The following is a 15,883-nucleotide window of genomic DNA, read 5'->3' on the forward strand; positions in this document are numbered from 1 at the left end:
CAGGAGGTCATTGGTACACTTTTATTTATGAGGCCATGTTTGGTCTACTGCTGATCAGGACAGTGCATGTTAATGAACATACATGGGTCTCATGCATGTAAACAAGCCACACTGGATTGTAGCCTTATTTCCATCCGTCGCCCCCCATGTGCACTCTCAAACACACTCTCATTCACCCATTGTACATGTTTTTAGTGGTAGGGGAAACCGGAGTACTGAAGCTAATCACATGGAGGAGTGTTACTTACTGTGTGTGTTCAAATGATCATTTGCTGCTCACTATTCCATTTGCTACACAGAACTGGGAAAAAGGACTTCTGTTCACTGCTCCATGAACATCTTGCAAAAAAAAAAAACAAGCTTATTCCATTGAGCGCTTTTAAGTCCAGATTGAGACGTGGTAATTGTTTTTTATAACGTGTATTCCATTTTGTTTTGATAATTAAAATTGTTTTTAATCTCAATGGCGCTTTCCTGGTTAAATAAAGGTAAAATACTCTTCCTCACCCTCCGCGAGCGGTCTCTTTTTCCTCCTGCTCGGGTCCTCCATACTCTGCGCAGTATCTTTGCTGTTCCTAGAACTGCACTTTTCTGGACCAAGATGTCTGATGTATTTCCTGGGATCTGCTGGAGCATCTCCTCCAGTTTGGGGGTCACTGCCCCCCAAATATATAATAATAATAATAATGCATCGGTTTTATATAGCGCTTTTCTGGACACTCAAAGACGCTTTACATTGCATTATTCATTCACTCCATACTCGGTGGTGGTAAGCTACTATTGTAGCCACAGCTGCCCTGGGGTAGACTGACGGAAACGAGGCAACCAGTCTGCGCCATCGGCCCCTCCGACCACCACCAACCACTACATTCGCTAGGCTTCCTGGTGTTACTAAACGGTCTCCCATCCAAGTACCGACCAGGCCCTTCCCTGCTTAGCTTCCAAGGTCTGACGGGATTGGGCATCGCAAAGGCGGTATGACCATATATATTAGGGATGCATCGATACCAGTATCGGGTATCGGGCCGATACCACATGCTTGTACTCATTTCCCAGGTCCCGATACCAGAAACCCATATACTTGACGTGTGGCGGGCGCTCCTCTCAGCTGAGGAGAGAAAATAACAACAACCTGGAGAAGAACACCACTCCGCTGCGCGTCGTGGTGTTCTTGACTCCGGCTCCTCGTTGTTTAATCCTTACATACCAGGGTCCCAAAAAAACGTAACATTTATAATAAATGTTTTTTTCATTTACTAAACTCACTAAATATGCCAGACTACCGGGACTATATTATGTGGGTTATTAGCCGGTCACTGAAGGCTCGTCTCAGAGCGAGTCATTCTCCGCAGCTATTACGAGGATCTCAGTCAGGCGCAACCAAACAACATAAGCACAGAATCACAACACAACAGGACTAACCCGGCACTTTTCCGTGGAAGTAAACACTGATTTGCAGCACTCGTGGGCAGGAGTTATTTCACTTCTATGCTGTTTAACTTGAAGCTAGCTAACTAGCTCAACGAGCTCAACTGTTTATGGAAACACCTGGGCCCCACCAACTGAAACTTTTATGTTTGACTTTTCTAATCCAGCCAAATATGCTTAAATGCAGGATCATTTTATGTACGCCTGAAAATGATGAATAGTGCCTTAACCGTTTTCAATAGAAATGGAAAGCTCATATTTTATTAACAGTAGGCTAACCTAGCTGCTCACTCTCCTCTACTTCCCATTTATCAAACATTTTGTTTTGGCCAAAAACGTTGAAATTAAACAAAATCCATCTCATACGTTCCTGTCAGTCACTAATTACGTGTTTATCTGATTCAGCTGTGTCATGCGTTGCTATGGCGATGCCCACAGCGGAGTGATATCCCAGTGATTTAACTACCGGACTACATGTGCGGTTATACCAAAATAATGCACGCTTGTTAGCACCCACCAGCCAATCAGAATCGAGTATTCACCTAGACCATGGTATAAATAAATATATATATATATATAAGACAAATTTAAGTTCGCATTGAATTTGATTGTCGCTTTTGGTTTTGTTTTACTGAAAGAGTAAGACCCCACCAAACGTCCTGCAAAGTTTGGTGTTTGTATCACAAAACAAACAAGAACTTTTTTGGTCAATTCACCCCAAAGCCTAAATACTGAAACAAAAAGTGTGGAGCGTAGGCTGGGGAGGAGGAGGAGGAGGAGGAGGGGGGGGAGGATCAACAGAGGAAAGGATGACCAGTCTCCTTTGCCCGCTGCACTGGACTCAGGAGACATGTCCCCTTTGTCTTCCCCTGCTTGCGTCCAGGCGCAGCTCCAAACGGAAACCGACACCAGCGAGCCGCTTTTACAAGAGCTCTGCCAGTTTCCTGACTCATTACAGTGCCGCATACCACCGCGCCAAAGCCCGTGGAAACTTACAGGAAGGATTACTGCTGAGGAGGGGGGAGGTACCACGTAAGCCCGCACATACAAACACACGCAGGACAAAGATGTGGTCAACTGATTAGCCGGGGGTCATTAAACCACAACGGCTAGATGTCAGGGAAAAATGAAGGCTTAGCTGTTCCCACCCACACTGCCCCGAACAGTCGAAGACCTTAGCAATGATGCCCACAATACTAGGGTCATTATCAAATGATGGGCAATTCAACCTGACTCAAACAAAGACAAAAGCAGAGATTAAGAAGATTTACTTATATATTTGGGTCTTAATTAATGACTTATGGTTTAATGTGAATGAAAATATGAATCAACATTAATCACACTTTAGTTTTGCGGCCCCGACACTTTCAGTTTCCTTTTTCCTGAAGAAGTTACTTATGGACGAACGCCGCCTAAAGCCAAAAACAATTTTACTGTTTTGTTTATCCACCCAGTTAAGCCACATACATTTATTTAAAAAGATCAGTCTCCAAAATAAATCAAGCTGTCTTTGAAGTGTTTGAAACATCTCCACTTCAAGTAAGGTTAGTGTTATGGATGTCTTCCCCCGTAGCCTGGACACTGCTGGTGGTATGGGAGACCGGTGAAGTATGAAGCAGGGTGAAGCCGTGGATGGCAAAGGCGGTGATGGGGTGGAGGTGGGTTACAGCACAGCTGGGAAGAGGACGAGCCATGATGCTAAAGGCTTAAACGCTGGACGGAGGGCGATGGCTGTGACAAAGGTGGAGGTGTGACCCTTACAGACACTGGCTGGAGGTGAAATTAGTCTTCCAGGTTGAATTTATGCCTCAGCTTCATTTTATTATTATGGTATTACCCATTTTAAAAAAAAAGGTATTGGTTCAATGCCAAACATATGGCAAAAATGCAATAAAACTTGTTTCAAATTTTGCATTTAGGAAACAATAGCTGTTTTATCCAAGAACAGCCTTTTCTTGGATAAAACAGCCTTTTATTAAAATAAGGGAAAATCCTATGTTAAATTTTGAAAACACCAATGACAAAGTGTAACAGCAGTGACTTTGCATCAGACGCCTCCAGTCATTCAATGTGGGGCTGTAGCAGTGTGTCATTTCTAAACGGAGCTGGTGTATCACAGTAAGGGTGTGCGGTTTTACCTGTGAACCTGTTTTTTTCCAGATAAATTCTACAAACTGATGCAAAATGGCCGTAGCTCTAATGACCCACAAGGTACTTTTTAATGTTTCTTTTTTTTTGCTCTTAATAATGAAAAGACATCCTTCTTTATGTTTCCCAGAAAAAAGGCTTTTAACTGAGGAACACATGTATTTTTGTCATTATTTTAAATAATAGTGTAATAATAATGTGACTTTTCATTTAAGATCTGCAGATTATTGAAGTCCATTCTCTGTTTGTTTTCAAATCTGCAATAAACCTATTTTTAAATATATTGGAAATGTTCATTTTAACTGCACAAAGGGGTGAAAATGGGGTCGGGGACATTTCAACACACACCAGATCTTTTCATAGAGCGGTCAGTTTACATTTTTTTGGAGTTTAACTACATCATTGATGAAAAAAATATTTCATTTACAGGGTGTGAAGTGCAGGGACAGATTTTTGCCCATAATTTAAAGGTAAGCTGTTGGAGGACTTATTATATAGTACCTCTGCAGCAAACATGCCAAACAGGTGTTGTGTATGAGGGCACGTATTGCAAACGGCTTCATGGACCTGTACAATAAGCTTTATTTCCCTGTATGGTATGAAACAGTGAAGCCAGTCCTTAATATATGTTTCATGGCATTTATATAAATTCTGAAGTTTCTCCATGATAAACACATATTAGAAGATGTTTACTGGCCGTCAGACGTGTCGCCCACCCACAATAAGCAGGACAAAGGATTATGTTTGGATCAGAAGCCACTTTTATGCGCACATTTTTATCATTAACTATTTCATTAATGACTTCAAACCAGGCTTTGACATTACCTAAAGGAGGCTGATGGCCTGAACAGCTGAAAACATCTGGATTGTTCATAATTTGCAATGTTTGATGGCTAAATGCTATAGGAAGGGCTATAAAGGGCTATAGGAAAACACATGTTGTTTTGTAATATCTTCTAGTATCAGTTTCTTTCCTTCCCCTGGGCAGAGGCAGCAGGTTTATACAGTGCACATTCTGGAACTGGATCAATTATTCACATGATTTTTAAAGACAGCATGATCACCAGGTTTGTACCAGTGATCACAAATCTCGCTCTTTCAGCCATTTCTTCAAGTGAAATTGAAACTGTTGCAGACGCGACACTCTCAGACCGTCAATGCTAAACACTTCCACATCCTGCAGCTGTGTCCAAAGGAAGACGACCTAAAGCTCACAGTGTTCACTGGAGGAGGTTCGACCTGTTCTAAGTCCCGCCTCTCACATTCGAGGCTGTGGTGCCAAAAAGAAATATTTAAAACTAAACTGACACATCTGTAAATACAATCCCACTGTTGTTCTATGTCAAATTGTTGTTGTCTTACCATATATATATATATTTTTTCTTATTTATTTTAACATCCTTTATGTTTATTTTTTAATATAAATTCTGTGTTTTATGTTGTATGTCTGCACCAAGAAAAATTCCTTGTGTGTGAGCCTGTTCCTAAAAAATAATAATAAACTATTCTGATTCTGATGAGAAAAGAGAATGACATTTTCAAACATGAACATGTATATTCCTTCACAATATCACGAAGGTTTTAGTTTTAAGGCAGCTCATATTTTGAGAGCCTGTTTGGGCTTTGGAGCGGCTTTATAGTTGTGGTCCCCATTATGCCCCTTATAGCTCCTCCTGCAGGTGGTGGGTCCACAGAAGGACGACCTCACAGTTCGAATCGGGCCTGTTGGTCTCTCACAAGGAGCTTCTGAACCGCTCTTTGTCTGACCCGTCACCTAGGACCTGTTTGCCCTGGGAGACCCTACCAGGGGCACAAGGCCCCCGACAACAGAGCTCCAGGAGCATTCGGGTGCACCACGTTAAGGTGGCGGTTCCAAGAGGGGAGTTTATATACCATACATATATAATATTCTATATATATATATATATATACACACATGTATGTCTTTCATGAAAGGAGTCTGGTCCCTGGTCAAAGTTTAAATTTCAATTATATTTCTTTTCGCATGCATTTTCTATATTGTACATGTTTTACCTCTTAAGCTTTCAGATCAGTCAAGCAGGCCCTAGTAAAAATACTCCCATAAATGTTATGACAGAGAATGTAAGGAGAATTAAGTCTCCTGACAACGAGGCGCCACCAGCAGCTCCAAGCGTCAACTCCGAAAACTCGCGTTGAATATGGAAAGTCACAAAGATGGTCCAGACAAAGAAAAGCAAACCATTCATTATATACTGTAATTAACAAAACCAATTGAGACCAGTTAAGTCGGCCTCTTTGTTGAAGTGCCCTAATCAAACAGGTAGTCGACGTCAACAACATTTTGCGTTGAGCGCTGGGTGGATCTGATTTCAAAGTTGTAATTGTAGCCCATCTATTTTATCTATTGATAAGACAAATGTAATGTCACTGTTATTTATTATTGGTAAAAAAGTGTTTAAATTATGCACTATACGATCACAGAGCCCGCAATGGGTGGAGTCCAGGAGTGGGGCTCATTCACAAAAGTGGGTTGCCCACGCCCACTCGGAGTAGTGAGTGAGGCCGGTGTGTGCGCTATGGTGACGCTGGTCCTAGCGTGCCTCAATATGTTCACTGAACTGGACTGAATAAAGTTGCTAAACATCCAAGTTTATGCCTGTTCTGTTGGAGAGTGCAACATAATAAAAATAAAAATGACAGGCTCAACACATCCAACCCTTTCATGTACGGATTGGGATAGGCTGCTTTAGGGAGTGTTTTTGTTACTCTTTAGGCATGAATGAAAATAATCAATTACATTTTTTTCTCAACATGCATTCATCAAGGAGTTGACATGACAACGCACATTTAAACAACTGATAAAATAATAAAACAATTCTGAAAAAAATATTGTAATCACTATACAGATATCGTTAATATTGTATTTTGAACAGATTCCAACATTTAACCAAAGAAAAAATTACTTCTTTGAAGCTGATAGTACAGTCCGCATCACTTTTTTCTTCCAAGCCCCTCCCTGGTGCATGCTGTAGTCAGGCTGCACCCCCTCATACAAAGCTATGGCCCTCAACAATATGTACATAAACATAAAAACAACTGCCCACCTGATCCTCTGACCAGACTAAGCTCCGCCCCCTCGGGGAGGCCACACCCCTATGTTACGAACCATTGGTGTAGATGACTCTGCAGGCTCAGTTATGGCATTTGTTTGCATTTCATTTGTCAGAGAGCTTTCGCCACTGTCTCCAGGACCATTTGGAGCCAACACATGACAGCAGATGAAGTATTTTCAAAACTACAAAGTTACACCAATACTACAAACCAGCCATTCCCAAAGTCCGGGACATTGGGGACCCCTTATTGATCAGAAAATCTCTCGGGGCCCCCCAAATCATAATAGTTCACTCCATTCAAGGGATTTAAAAAAACTAAAATAAAATACAGCTAAAATGACATAAAAAAGTAACATCTACACTGTAAATAATTTTCCTGTAAAATAACAGTAAAGAGCTGGCAGCAGGGTTGCCAGCTCTTTATTGTTATTTTTACGGTATTGAAACGTATAGTGACTTTACGGTAATAGTCTGTAAACAAGAAAAACGGTATATTTCTGTATTACAACAATTTACAGTAAAGAGCTGGCAGCTAGGACGCCAGCAATATACCGTTATTTTACGGTATTCATAGGTAAAATTACTTTACAGTAGTATTCTGTAAATCACAGTCTAATACAGTAGAAAAAATAATAAATGAATGCTGCATATTTCAGTGATTATTTGGATATTACAAAGACATTCTATATATGTTACCATCTGCTCATAGTTTACTGTAGACCAACTTTGCAATTTCCTAACACATTAGTCTTCATTGCAAAGAACTTCATTATTCTCAAAGCAATACAAAATGTCTTATGATGAATGGTGAATATTGTGCAAAATAAGCAATAAAAACATTAATAAAAAATAGAAACCTTTATTTCAAAGAACAATGTAAATGTTTAACAATACTGCTACTAAGAAATAAAACAGAGAGAAACCCTGTTGGGTGACACTGATTAGACTCATTTTCTAGTAGCACAGAAACAGCCTTCTAATGTCTACTTTAGACCAGTGGTTCTCACTTGGTGGGTCGGGACCCAAATAACATTATCAGTGAGTGTAAAAACATCTGAATCTGTAAAAAATACTGTTGTCTTGGTCATAATTTCAGCTTTATTGATTTATTTAACGGTTATTCACCAATCATTCTATGTTTAAAAATTTAAATTGTTATTTGGGTCACCTGGATTATGGTGGGTCCTGACAGCATCCCAGTTGAGAACCACTGCTTTAGACCATGGCAATAAACTGATGAAATGATAGAAAAATGCCCACAGGCTCGGGGGGTTTTGTCTTAGAACACTCTAATTAAAATTTCCTATTAAAAGAGTCAACTTAAAAGATTTACATTAAAGATTTATATAATGGTATTCTCTGCTGTACCTGTAGCTACGCATTCATTATTACATTTTGAACATATGCAAAATATTGTCAAATTTTTTCAAAGACAAACTTAAGGCGAGACGCTGCAGGTGAATAGGGGAAAGAAATACAAATATCTATTTGAAAGTTTTGGTGAACATTACTAACATAAATATGAGGAAAAAAATGTTTTGGAAGTTTTCTGTCATTTTATATTTTCAAATTAAATAAAGACATTTTATTCATAAAATGGCCAAAATTGTTTATATTTTCTGCGACAAAATCTAAATAATGGACAGATCTTGATTCAAATTCATGGTTTTATTGACATATTAGTAACAAATATTTTTGTATTTTTTTGGTATTTTGGATCTTATTTAGTTTTTGAATAAGCCAAACATAAGAGAAATATCTGTAATAACATTTTTTTTTCTGTTTTTTGGGTTCAAAACTCAATAAATAAGCCTGGGATTTATATACTAAAAATTGTGTATTTTTTATACGGACATGAAGATGTTAAGGGACAAAACAATAAAACATTTCCACATTAACAAATGCATGAAAAATCAATACCTGCTGTGTCTCGCCTTAAAACAGCTAACAGCACAAAACGTTGAACATGTGCATTAAGACCTCTGTGAAACTATGGTAGTAGAGTAGAACATTTTGAGAACATTTAAGGATGAAACTGTAAGGTGTTCCACTACGAGCTAGACTTGCAGGTTACCTCTTAAAATGTCCTGTGAGGTAGACTTGTACTTTCATGTCCTCTTGTTAACTCGCTTTGGTAGCCGCTGGGTCTCTCTGCAGCGTTCTTCCAGTGTTTCCACTGTCAAATAACAACAATCATTGTCATTACAATGAATAAACTATTACAATCAGGTCAATCAACACTCCTAACTAATGGTTATAAATGTAGTAATGGCAGTAATTTTGTGGCTTACCGATCTATATAAAGTTCCATTCAAAGTCAAGGAGATTCTTCAGTAGCATGGCGACGTGTGTGTTGACTGCAGAAGACTTCTTCTGGACGATCACACCTTTCTTCTTGGATAACACCTTGCCCCTTTTGGCCTTTGTTCCTCTCTCTGGATTTATACCAATGAAGCGCCTGAAATCAAAATAATCTCAGATCAGACTGGAGTTACAACAATATCCTTTTTGTGTATTCAGTTAAATGCAATGGCTATTTTTTTTGTTTTTCTTCACTACACAAAAAGTGTAAAAATTAGATTTATAACCTACGGCGGACAAAATACCCAGTTTGTGTGTGCGTGTGTGTATGTGTGTGGCTTGAAATGTACAGTGTACCAAATACCATTTTATGCAAAATATAAAAACATTAATTTAATTGTATATCCAAAGGTGTTTTACCTCTGAATGAATTCCAGCGTGCAGGCTGCCTCTTCTTGATACTGCAGGTTGAATATGTAGTAGATTGCGAACACAGCAGCAAGTCCTGTTGCAAATGTTGGTGTGATGCCCTCACAGATTACGCGGGCCTCCATGGTGATCATCCAACCTCTAAATGTAACTTGTCCTGTTGCACCTGAAACTTCAAGTCATAGCAACATGGTAATGCATCTTACCTGAGAATGAATGGCCAATATGTCTATCAATTACTGGTAATCTAAATTAAACATATACCTGGCAGTATCAGACGAGGACTTGCAGGAAGACTGAGAGTTGTCTCAACATCAAATGCAGTGGCGGACACCTGTAGAGTACAAATACGTTACATTTTTAGCATTTTTAAGAAGAAAAAAATATAAAAAGGTCAAAATGAGTTAACGGTAGCATAAGGTAGATGCAAATGAGTCAACCTGCTAAACTTGGCATGCAAAATTGAAAGTGTAACCAGTCTATTTTTACCGGTCTTGGGGAGTACTACAGCTAATTTTTAAAAAGTAGTATGAACCCTATTGTGACTTAAGAGGAAACTGCACATAATCTCATTAAGTGCTTCCAGTGATGTCACTCTTTGGTCAAGTTGCATAGTGGACAAAAGAGGCACAAGGTTTGGAAAAGGAAGAAAAATATGTGGAATAAGGGATTTATTCTACTTCTGCTGTGTTTACTTGATCACTTTTGCTTTTAAAACATTGATCAGTGTCTTAAGGGCAATGAGTAAAAGGGAAATACTTTATAAAACCATGTACTTCACCCAGCTGTGTGACAACATGGAGGTAATCAGCTTACCCTTTGGTCACAAACTAATTTATACTGCTGTTTTCACATATGTAAAAACAGCTAGTACACACAAGGAGTCTGGACACTTAAAGCTGATGGAGTCACCATTTAAAACACAGGGTTAGATAGAAAAAAACAACAACAACTTACATCTGTAAGAAGAATCAGCCCGTTCAGGTCCTCTCCGAAGTGTACCATGAGCAGCTGAACAACACGAAGTGCCATCTCATTGTCTTCACCATTAGAGAGGATATCCTTGACATCTTTGTTGGTAGGTTTCCCTTTGAAGTATTCTATGATGGCTCTGCCACATTCCTCGATACTAAGTTCCACACTTCGAAGCACATTGATGTTTGTGAGCAACTCAAAATGTGTGTATAGATATCTTGGCGTGAAAAGAAAAGGCCATCTGCTTTTCAAATGTTCAATCTCAGGTGGTGGAAGCGTATTTATATGGTGACGTTGTAGAGAGAATGTGACCTCCATTAGATTTTTAACTTCTGCTCTTTCTGCTCCACCGGCACCCTCCTGTCTGTAAATCTCCTCCAGTTTCAGGCGGTGCTGCTCCAGAGTAGTCTCGCCAACCAGACCCCGCTTCTTTACAGAAGAGGGTCTGGCAACGCTCCATTGCGCGCTTGCAAAGGAAGTGACGCAGCGATATGGAGCCTACCGACCAATCAGAGCAGCTCCCTGAACGGGCGTCACGTTGTTGCGCGTTTGTTTTGTAGTTTTTCAACACAAGTAACGACTTCACGTTATGCTCCGATATGCTTGTATTTTTAAGTTTTTCTGACATTAAGGTCAGCACACACTACACGACTTTTCCAGTCGTAAACGATTTTATATAGAATGGGGGGTCCACACTACACGACTGGATTCAGTGCGATTTTCGAACGTCTGGGGTTCACACTTAGCGACTGAGAATCGTAAGAGCGAACACACTACACGATTCTGACAAACAGCTGATGTTTTATAACACAGCGCGTCTGTCCTCTCTACGGCTTCGAAAACTGACCCCAAATCCGCAAAGATAGGTCTGTGTTTGTGAGCGTGGGATAACGTGTGCGGGTCCCGATTGGTCAACGGTGTCAACAATGTCACAACACTGCAGCGCTAGGCTAACGCAACTACGAAGCTTCAACTTGGCTATAGTTCTGTCAAATGGAGATAAAAGTTGACGAGAGGAAGAAGCGGGACGTATTTCAGTGGATTTAATAAGAAAAGGAGACGGGCGTCAATCTCAGGATGGAGGAGATAACGGAGGAGACGGAGGAGAAAGCGGGGAGGTGAAGCTAAACAGTTCGTCTCCAAACACAGTAAGTGCCGCTAAACTCTGTTCGTGGTTGAAATGTAGCTGGAAAGGGTGGCTGTCGTGAACTTTTGGTGATATAAAGTTGTGCTGTTTCGTGTTTGGGGCTGTGGCCATGAAATGAGTTGTTTGTGCCGCTGGTTTAACAGAGAAGTGAAAAAAGGAGGCGCGGCGGTGTTTTTCTGTCTTTATATCTCTCTGTCTTTCACATTTGGGGTAAAATCACCCACGTTTCTCCCGTGCGTCCAAAATCGGGCTTAAAAATCAAACATGTTTGATTACCTACGACTGAAGTCTAGTCACGTCTTTCTACCGCCCAAACTACACGATTTGAACAGTCCAGTCGTGACCCCCCCACACTACACGACCCGACTCTGTGTGACTGCCTTCGACTAGACGCGACTCGAGAAGACTCGGCACGACTGAGAAGAGCGAAATCGGGCATAAAAGTCGTGTAGTGTGTGGTGACAGAAGTCATTTACTGAACTCTGTGTGGCAGGGAGCGCCATTATTAATGTCCGAATGACTACAACTTTCTTGTGACTGTTTCTGTCGTCACATCCGCTATGTTCTCATTGGCTGCTATGCGCTTCGGTTGTCCCACATTAGTCCCGCCTCCAGCAGTAGCTTTTCTACGACAGGGTCGCCAGACTAGTCTCCTGTTTATTAATTAATAAACATCGGAGATTAGTCTGGATGCCAGGCTAGCTCCAGAGTGTCACTTGTTTCTTCTGGGGGTGGCTTTGGCTGAAATTGTATACAGCCATATGTGTCAGTTGGACCCCTCTTGCCTGTAGAGGTTCGGTGGTGTGAGAAGCTTACATCACGGTTCATATTCTCAACGCGGTTTTTCAGTTGAATCAAAAGGGATTCATAACCTCCACACATAAGTGATCCATCTGGTGCCATATCAGCAAAACTCTTTGGGTACTGCCTGATGATATTTCGAACCACAGTTCGGCACTGTGTGCGAGTGGGGTTATCTTCATACCTTCTCATTTCATCCACAAGTACTCGTACCATCTGACGTCGCTCCACTGGTGTAGGCCTCTTGCCATCTGCAATTGCAGAACGAATTCCCTGTGGCATTTGTTCCCAAGGGACCTGGAATGTTTCTGGCCATGTTTTCTGTATCTGAGATGTAGAAGGTCCGTCACTTGGCTCGTTGTTTCTTGCCTGGGTTGAACATGATGAAATGGGTGATAGCTGAGATGAAAATGGTGATGAAGGCTCAGACACCGAACAATCACTACTCAGTGGTGAAGAAGTTGGAATGACTTGAAAATCCAGTGTAACTGACGTGGTTTCTAAAAATACAAACAAACAAAGAAAAAAAATATTTAGGACACACAACTAGTTAGGTATATCATATACCTAACTCAAGAGAATCAAGAGAATGCTGCACTAAATTAACCATACATTACCTAATTTGAATGCATTCAGGAGTTTTCGGCACTGGATAACAGGTAACAGATCAGCTATGTCTTCTGGTTGTACATATTTTAAGTCTTCTTTTGACTCCAAGCCGGAGCTCTGAAGTTTCAATGTTATTTGACTCTGGGTCTCTTCAGAGAGATTTGGTAGGGTCTTGCAGATGATGTGTTTGATTTCTTCAATCATGTCTGTCATCATTTTGGACTAGAGGGAAAGAATGGTGAAGAATTATCAGTGGTGTGCCATGGACAGTGTACTCAGGCAAAGGATAGTAATCTAGCAGATTCTCCTGATTAATACAACAGTAGCTTCTCTGCATCAGAGTAAGGTTGTAAACACCCATTTCAGGAAAACGCAGGGCATGATACTTTTCAACAATAAAGTTTACTGCTGAACCCTTGTGAACGAGAACCACTTTGATTTTCCCAGTAACAAGCCCCTTGTCATCATCATCATCAATCACAATGATCATGTTCTTTCTGTATTTTGTGCCCTTCACAGTCACCTCATTGGTCATCAGAGTGTTTGTGGGCTCAAAATTGTGACGTGCAACTGCCTCTCTGATTAAATCATTGTATTCATCTGAGAAAAACGGTGTGCCCTTCTCCACAGAAACATCTGGAGGAAAGAAGGTACCAGCACTCAGAAAGGCCTGCAACAGTTGATGTCTCTCTGCAAGAGTAGAACATGGGTTCTTGAAGTTGCGCAATTTTCTCAAACACTGCTTAAAATATGTGTGCTTGCTCTCGAATCTTAAAGTCCATAGGCGAATAAGTGGCCCAAACTGGGTAATAAGCTCAGGATAATGACTGACATAATGATGTTTAGGCTTCAGTGGGTGGCCAGGAAAAGTTTGTTTTCGGCACTGCAAATATTCATCAATCAGAACTCGTAGGTAGGCTATCTGACCATTTGAAATTGCAGGTGCACAACTTAGGTCCACAACTTCTCTAAGTTGCAAAACCAACTGCCAAACTTCATTGTCACCTGGATTTTTTATTTTGTCTCCAATCAAAGCAGGCAACATTCTCAGGAAACACCAGTTTTGCACAGCATGTCCCCCAAGTTTTCCACCTTCTGGATTAACCTCACATGGTTTGTCATTAGCATCCCTACCAAGATACTTGAACTGACTTATTCGTCGATTCAACTCAAGATAGCTAAACATTTTATCCACCTTAACAAGATGGTTAATGTACATTGCCAGATCAGAGGACACAATTCCTTCAAAAAGATCGTGGCCAAGACATGGAGGCAACCCTGGCTGACATACATGGAAGTATTTGAGTGTATTAAACACTGAGTCAAATTTAACACCTCCACTATGTGTAGACTGTCCTTCAGCGATCTGAAAATGACTACTGTATGACTGCACTGTGCGTTTTGCGCCCTGGATAAGAGGATCTGCATGGAATGCTTCCCTGCTAATGTCACAGTATCTGCAGAAGTATATACTCCTGCTGAAGTTCTCCACAAAGCCTCCTATGGTATGCGAGCCCAGGTTGTCACCTGCAATGGCGCACAAAGTTCCCTTGTAGACTTTTCCATCTGACAGGGTAACACCATTGAGCTCAAGATCTTTAAGGTCACTGACAAGGGTGCTCATAACTAAGTCTTGACCAAAATACTTGAAATCGTGTTCTTTACAGAGAAGAACAAGTTGCATTTGATCAGTGCTTGATCTGTTGTGTGGCATTAAATCTGCAAGCGTTAGATACACTGCAAGTATCTTATGTTTTTTCTTTCCAGACCCCAGTGGGTTTACGACTTCAAATGCATCCTGGTAAAGGATCAAGCTCAGTGATGAGCTCTCCGTCTGGAAGAGAACATTTTCAGACAGATTTTTGCCATCCCAAACGTCCCTAAGAATATTCTTGGAACCAATGCAGGAGTGTACTTGCTTATATTGTTCCTGCACTGATTGACAATGGAATAGAGAATCAATTGTCTTTTTAATAGGAACATACTGGGCAAAACACTCTTTGCCTGCCTCATTCTGACCTAGACAGATCTGAACTGGCTCAACATAGTTGAAGCTGTTCTTGAAAACTGTTTTTCTTTTCTGGTCAGTTTTCAGTGGCTGAGTGTTGCAAGTTCTAAAGAGATCATCATTTTTCATTGCATCAATCACATTGTTTGTGTCAGCTTCAGAAATCCCTAGTGTAACCAACTTCTCTTTTAGTTTGAAAAGCAAATGTGACTGGCTTATATCATGTAGGTCCTGAAAATCTTCGATAATTGTCTGAATGACAGAAGATGGAAGCAAACACTTTGCTTGCAATTTCAGATAAAAAAGTGCTACATTTTTAAAGAATTGTGATTCATCCGCAATTTCTGGGTAGACCTCTAGTTCATCACCAGCATCACTAAGGGGATCAATCTGCATAGCAGGGTGATCGTGTTCATGGTCGGGGGAAACTGCACGATTCACAACGGATTCAGTCAAAATTCCCTCAGCACCATTTTTATGTTTCCGACTCATGTGTGATGTGAATGTTGATAAAACAGCAAAGCTTTTGCTACAATGTCGATATGGACAAGTGACCGTTTTCCCTTCTCTGATGTGTGTTTTCAAATGAGAGTAAAATGCAGTCCAAGTCTCACACCTTACACTGCAGAAATCAACATGACATGCTAGTTCAACTCCAGGCAAAGTAGGGCTAACTACACGTTTGTTATGTCTGTGAGTGTGACACTTAAACGTTGAAAAGTTTTGAAAAGTCTGACTGCAATCTGGTAAAACACACTTTAAAGTCAAGTTAGGTATATTTTTATGAATTCTCATGTGCCTAATGTATGCCACTGTTGTTGCACAGTTATGATAACAGATTTGACACGGGAACATGTTGTTACTGCCTGATGGTAGGTCCATTTCATCCAGAGATGTCAAATTTGGACTTGACTTAAGTATTTAAGTACTAATACTTGGGTA

Source organism: Gobius niger, assembly GCF_951799975.1.
Source record: "Gobius niger genome assembly, chromosome: 7".
Classification (NCBI taxonomy): Eukaryota; Metazoa; Chordata; class Actinopteri; order Gobiiformes; family Gobiidae; genus Gobius; species Gobius niger.